Source organism: Oryzias latipes, chromosome 15, assembly GCF_002234675.1.
Source record: "Oryzias latipes chromosome 15, ASM223467v1".
NCBI classification, from domain to species: Eukaryota; Metazoa; Chordata; class Actinopteri; order Beloniformes; family Adrianichthyidae; genus Oryzias; species Oryzias latipes.
The window spans coordinates 6,436,581-6,443,310 of record NC_019873.2 but is presented as its reverse complement, the minus strand read 5'-3'; the positions used below and the strand labels follow the sequence as shown (position 1 = coordinate 6,443,310).

At 44.5% G+C, this 6,730-nt stretch overlaps 1 long non-coding RNA gene across 1 annotated transcript; it reads right to left on the bottom strand.

Moving 5' to 3' along the window:
- Positions 1-2,612: 2,612 nt before the first annotated feature.
- Positions 2,613-5,337, bottom strand: LOC111948849. Its single transcript, XR_002874842.1, has 2 exons — positions 4,244-5,337; positions 2,613-3,361 (listed from the first exon to the last, which is right to left on the bottom strand). It is a non-coding gene; the product is annotated as an uncharacterized LOC111948849 (long non-coding RNA).
- Between the last annotated feature and the right edge of the window lie 1,393 nt (positions 5,338-6,730).

The following is a 6,730-nucleotide window of genomic DNA, read 5'->3' as shown; positions in this document are numbered from 1 at the left end:
TTCAATTCCTTGAGACACTTATTTTTTTTTCCATACACTTTCGGGTAACAACCCCCGTAACGGAGCCCACAGGTGGAAGCCGGGGAGGAGGGAGGGGCAAAGAATGAGCGCTGAAGGTAAGAGAGAATGAACAATTGCACACCTGACTTAAATAGGACACTAAGCAGGTGGGTTAATTAACTGACCCGCCCTAGGGGAGTAACCTGCAATTCTGCCGAGTGTCTGCCCGAAATGCGACGAGTCGCTATTTCAGTCAGACAACTCTTGCAGAAGAATATTTATTTCACAACATCTTTAGGTTGACATTCACAATTTGATTCACAACTTCGTTTTGGCATAAGGCTCCGTTCAATTCCTTGAGACACTTATTTTTTTTCCATACACTTTCGGGTAACAACCCCCAACACCAAGATCATCCAGAAGAAGAAAATGTAAATGTGAATGTATAATCAGTGTGTAAATAAGATGAGGTGTGTTTTCGGCATCATTCCATTTTCACTTCATTTCATTTCATTTTCCAGTATGACTGCTATGTGTTTACCCGGCACCATTGACCGTTTGGCCGCTCCCTTCAAGAACCACTCTACGAAGGGAACATGCTATCTAGTGTATCTGCTATGTGTTTACCCGGCACCATTGACCGTTTGGCCGATCCCTTCGAGAACCACTCTACGAAGGGAACATGCTATCTAGTGTATCTGCTATGTGTTTACCCGGCACCATTGACCGTTTGGCCGCTCCCTTCGAGAACCACTCTACGAAGGGAACATGCTATCTAGTGTATCTGCTATGTGTTTACCCGGCACCATTGACCGTTTGGCCGCTCCCTTCGAGAACCACTCTACGAAGGGAACATGCTATCTAGTGTATCTGCTATGTGTTTACCCGGCACCATTGACCGTTTGGCCGCTCCCTTCGAGAACCACTCTACGAAGGGAACATGCTATCTAGTGTATCTGCTATGTGTTTACCCGGCACCATTGACCGTTTGGCCGCTCCCTTCGAGAACCACTCTACGAAGGGAACATGCTATCTAGTGTATCTGCTATGTGTTTACCCGGCACCATTGACCGTTTGGCCGCTCCCTTCGAGAACCACTCTACGAAGGGAACATGCTATCTAGTGTATCTGCTATGTGTTTACCCCGGCACCATTGACCGTTGGGCCGCTCCCGTTCACCAGGGGAGCATACTATCTGAAGAGAAAGAGAGAAGACTGGAGGGGAGCAAACGAGATTACACAACCTGATTCAATTTAAAAACCATGCATTTTAAACTCATCATTCGCGGCTTCCACTTGAGGAAGGACTTCTCTTAGGATAATTATTTTCCTTACGCTTTAGGGTAACAAACCCCCAACCCAAGATCATCCAGAAGAAGAAAATGTGAATGTATAATCAGTGTGTAAATAAGATGAGGTGTGTTTTCGGCGGCATTCCATTTTCACTTCATTTCATTTCATTTTCCAGTATGACTGCTATGTGTTTACCCGGCACTATTGACCGTTTGGCCGATCCCTTCGAGAACCACTCTACGAAGGGAACATTCTATCTAGTGTATCTGCTATGTGTTTACCCGGCACCATTGACCGTTTGGCCGCTCCCTTCGAGAACCACTCTACGAAGGGAACATGCTATCTAGTGTATCTGCTATGTGTTTACCCGGCACCATTGACCGTTTGGCCGATCCCTTCGAGAACCACTCTACGAAGGGAACATGCTATCTAGTGTATCTGCTATGTGTTTACCCGGCACCATTGACCGTTTGGCCGCTCCCTTCGAGAACCACTCTACGAAGGGAACATGCTATCTAGTGTATCTGCTATGTGTTTACCCGGCACCATTGACCGTTTGGGCCGCTCCCATACGAGAACCACTCTACGAAGGGAACATGCTATCAAGTGTATCTGCTATGTGTTTACCCGGCACCATTGACCGTTTGGGCCGCTCCCATTCGATAACCACTCTACGAAGGGAACATGCTATCTAGTGTATCTGCTATGTGTTTACCCCGGCACCATTGACCGTTGGGCCGCTCCCGTTCACCAGGGGAGCATACTACCTAAAAGAGAAAGGGAAAGAAATGAAATGGGAGCCGACAGAAGAAGTACTCATACCTGATTTTAGAACGTAAAGCCCACGTCCGCAAAACGCTGTGCGGAACTTCAATTTTAGCCGCCATGAACGACCCTAGGATGACACAAACTTACATCCAATACATGACATTCTATGCCATGCTGAAATAACCCCATATACGAAGCTTCCATCTCATACTATGACGGGGTTAACGGCCATAAACATTTCATCTGGCATAATATTCACACAAGCTCAGTAACATCCATTAATCTAAGCTGCCATCACACTATGACGGGCTCGACGCCACAACATCCATTAGGCATGCTACTCACGCAGGCTTAGTAACTTCCATTATTACGAACTCCCAACGACAATTCCACAACGAGCCTAACGGCCACAAAGTTCTCCCATTTGGCATACCAATTAAACGCCCTCAAACCTCCATGAAGTCGAGTTCCGTTACACTAACATATAAATGAACTTACGTACCAATTGTGTAGCTCCATCGCATACCAATACAAACCAAGAACATCCTTAATTTTTTTTTTTTTTTTTTTTTTTTTTTTTTTTTTTAGGCTTCCACCTGACAAATAATTTTCTTCCAACATTTATAATCCAAGAATTTCACACTCATTCCGCCGCTGACATAGATTGATTCAAGCCAGAAATGTCCTTGGAACGCAGAGGAGGTCCACCACCTCTTCCCTTTCAGTGCAGCAATAGGTGCGTTGAGCAGTCATCGTTGCAGCACCAGACCAGGGAATGCAGGGGTGAAAATCGGCAGAAATGGAGCAGCTGACCGGGGAGTAGGCGTTCGCAGGCTCAGGATGCGATGCATAGATAAAGACAAAACCAGTATTAGTCTTGGCAAAGAACATACAAATAACTCAGAAACTGATCAGTTTTAAAATGCTTGAGAAAAAATGGAATAACACTGCTTTTAAAAGAACAATACTGAGAAGCGAAATTCGGTAGAAGTTAAGAAAAAGTCCCATTGTGGAGTCATCGCACAATGGAAACCACCATAATCAAAAATTCCAACAGAGAAGTGACAGTGAAATACAGAACCTGCACAAAAACTTAACACCAAATTTTATGTACACCAGTGGTAAGAGAAGTAACCTTCAAAAGTTCCAAAGGGACGCACCTGCGGAAGGTCACGGAGGAGCAGGCACTGGGAAGTATAACCGAGAACCAAGGAGATTGTTGATGAGGAAGGTCAACATCGCACGTAGCAACGGAGTGCGGCTCGGCCGGATTTGATTCTTGCATCCGATAATAGAGGTGCTGGAATAGGTGGAAACAAAGCACAGACCACTGAAATGAAGTAACCAAGGACGTCCGGATACTCCAAAGACAGGATGAACGACGTGCAGCACAACACGAAGATTACATAGGGACAGAGAGGCGCGCATCAAAACCAAGATCCGAGCAGAAACAAATGATCCGGATGGCGGAGACCCATCCGTCTTCCTTGAATATAGCGGAACCGAAATCCAAAACGTCTGACAGAACAACTTATAGAGATGGCATAGTCAGCCGAGCGAAAACGAAAATCAGAAGGAACACGAGGAAAAAAGCCGCCGATGCCAAAATCAAAGCGGAGGAACCGAGGCGCGACAGTTCCCACACAATCGCGTCGACATGAACGTTCGGGTGTCACCTTAGTGCCGATCCAAAACAGAAACGGCCCCTGGGAAAAGCCCATCATGAACCCCCCCACGACAAATCCCCAAACAACCAAAGAACACACAACCAGAACGCCAAAAAACAAAACAAAACACCAGTGTGCGTGAGTGGACAGGCCATGCGCAAACTGACAGACGCACACACAACGGGGCAGAATTTAGTTCCGCCGAAAGCCAGGGGAACACTCGCCACTTTACCTCCTCTCCCCCTCACACTAAAGAGACCTACCAATAAACCAACCCATCCAAATACAGGTCAACTAGCAATTGTACACAGCTTCAAAGAAAGCAAAACAAATAGCCGCCACTGAATAATAGCCCAGACAGCAGAAACCGGACCAGAGTCTGAAAACGCACTGTGCCTTATAGAGAACTGCAAGTCCCAGGGTCCTTAGGAGCGTGACGTCACAGACGACAGCGACAGCAGGAAAACCCGGAAGAAAACACAGCACAGAAGCCGAAGCCAACGCACGCCGCTCACCAAGCATTCCGGCGACTACGGCACCCAAAAACGCCGAGACATCTCCAGATCGATCGCCACAGACAACCCGACTGAGGCAGGACACTGCTCCGTAGACACCCAACGCGACACGCAGGCACGCGACACGAGAGCCGCGGATCCGAAGACGCGCCACGAGCCGGAAGCCGAAACACAGGGGCAGACGCGGGGAGACGGATGTCCCCCCCCCCCGTAAGAAGGGGGGAACCAACAAACAGAAGAACGGGGGAGGACACCATGACGCAGAAGGAGAACAACGAACACGGTGAATCGGCGAAGAGGACCCCAGCGCTGCTGCGAAAAGGATGAAGATCCAACAAGATCCGACAGGGACCGGTGGGACAGTGAAAAGAGAACAGCGAGCACAGGGAACTGCAAAGAATGAGCGCTGAAGGTAAGAGAGAATGAACAATTGCACACCTGACTTAAATAGGACACTAAGCAGGTGGGTTAATTAACTGACCCGCCCTAGGGGAGTAACCTGCAATTCTGCCGAGTGTCTGCCCGAAATGCGACGAGTCGCTATTAAAAGCGTTAGCCATGATAGTGTATTCTTTACAGTACCTGTAACTCCCAACCTTGTTAGTAACACATAAAAAGCCCCAGTCCGACGCCCCTGCACGGTATCCATGTTAGCTTATTTATAGAACACCTACATGGTTTGCAACTCGTAACCAAAAACAGACATTTTGACAGAGCGCCGCGTCCGTCTCACAATCACTTTGTCATCAGTAAACCCAACTATTGATTGATTCATTGATTTGATTTATTTCAAATATTGCAGTCAAAGCAATAAAGAATGTACGCAGATTTGTCAAACTCAATACAGAAATGATAAATGCATAGATTAAAAAAAAAGCTGAAAATAAAACAAAAAAAGACACTTAAACCATGTTATCTTAACCACATATCTTAATTTGATAAGAAACATAATGCAATACTTACATTTAGAAAAGATTAAATTTTCATTGAAACAGCAAGAAAACCTTTTTTTTGAAACATGGCAACCATTTATTGACTATTTCAACAGTATATAGACAAGTCAACCCCCCATTTAAACACATAATAGTAAAATAGCAGGTTTTTTTTTTTTTTTTGTTCATTTTTGTTGTTGTTGTTTTGATATTGTACTGTCTGTATTGTTTGCTGAAGAAAAGAATAAAAAAAAACATGTTTGCTTAATTAAAAACAGTGATCATTAGCTAAAGTCAAGTAGAGCTTGATTTACTGCTAGAAAAGGAGCGGGAAGAAACGAGTTTATATAATCCCACCCCTACTGAGTTAAATCATTTTATAGTTTTACATAGTTTTTGTACAACTAAACCTAATTAAGTACAACTAGAAATCATTTACAAATAAAGGTGCACTGTTGTTTTGTTTTTTTAAGTTAAGGCTTTTAGGTGTGACTTATAGTTCAGAAAATACTGTATCTAGAAATGATCAGTCTTAGAAATTGGCTTGAAAAGTTTTGAACAAATAGGATTCTTACTTTTTTCAACAACATACAATCATTCTTAATGCTCACAATGATGTCTTTGTGTATCCAAGTTGAGAAAGACAAACTATATCAGCAGCCTCAGTGCTATAAAAGGTTCAAACTGCAGAGTCGTGGGGGGAAAATTTGTCTTTTTTTATTTTGTGCCATAAACATTTCTGTCTGTGAAACCAAGGGTGAAGGCCAGACGCAGAGGCATTTTCCAAAATGCATTCTTCATTATTCAGTCGTGTATTGGAAAGATTAGGTATTGATTTCTGTGTGTTTATGCTATTTCTGTCCTTGATCCAATCTGGATTTTAATTCAGTGCCAACCATTTGGACTAGAGTTATTATAATCTGTAAACCACTTTAGTGCTACATGAGAATAAAGCTTGTCTAGTAAAATGTCCTTATTATGGTCTGATCAATTTGAATAAAGCCATTTTACTATGGTGTGCTTTCATTCATTCTACCTGTGTTATAAAAGTGATATTTATTGTCATTCTGTTACATTCTTTAACATGGAGAGAGTTCAGTTTTCCTGTATTGTCCCCATGGTAACCACACATAAATTCAGCGAGTCAACAGATCTACTGAATGTTAACATTTATGAACAGTTAAGATAAAGGGGCAAGTTTTTCATGAAAAGATTTAAATCTAACCTTGTTGTGCATACGACACACATTCAGATAGTGTTGCGTAAAAACTCCACCTTTCATTTGAAATGAGGAAGTTCCTCAAATGACCACTGAAGGCAGGTTTCAAAAGTAAGAATTTCCTATTGACGTGGGGGTGGAGATACATGCACGCTGCCGAAGTGAACCGTGTGTTCATAAGGTGAACCAGATCCTACCCAGCCAGACCAGGAGAGGGGAAGAGAGACCCCCAGGCCAGGAGCCCCCCCGGCATCCGGACCCAGGCAGCCCGGGAGGGGGGGGATGGGGGGGGGGAATCACCCAGCCAGGCGCAGAGAAGGCCCCCCTACAGGGGCC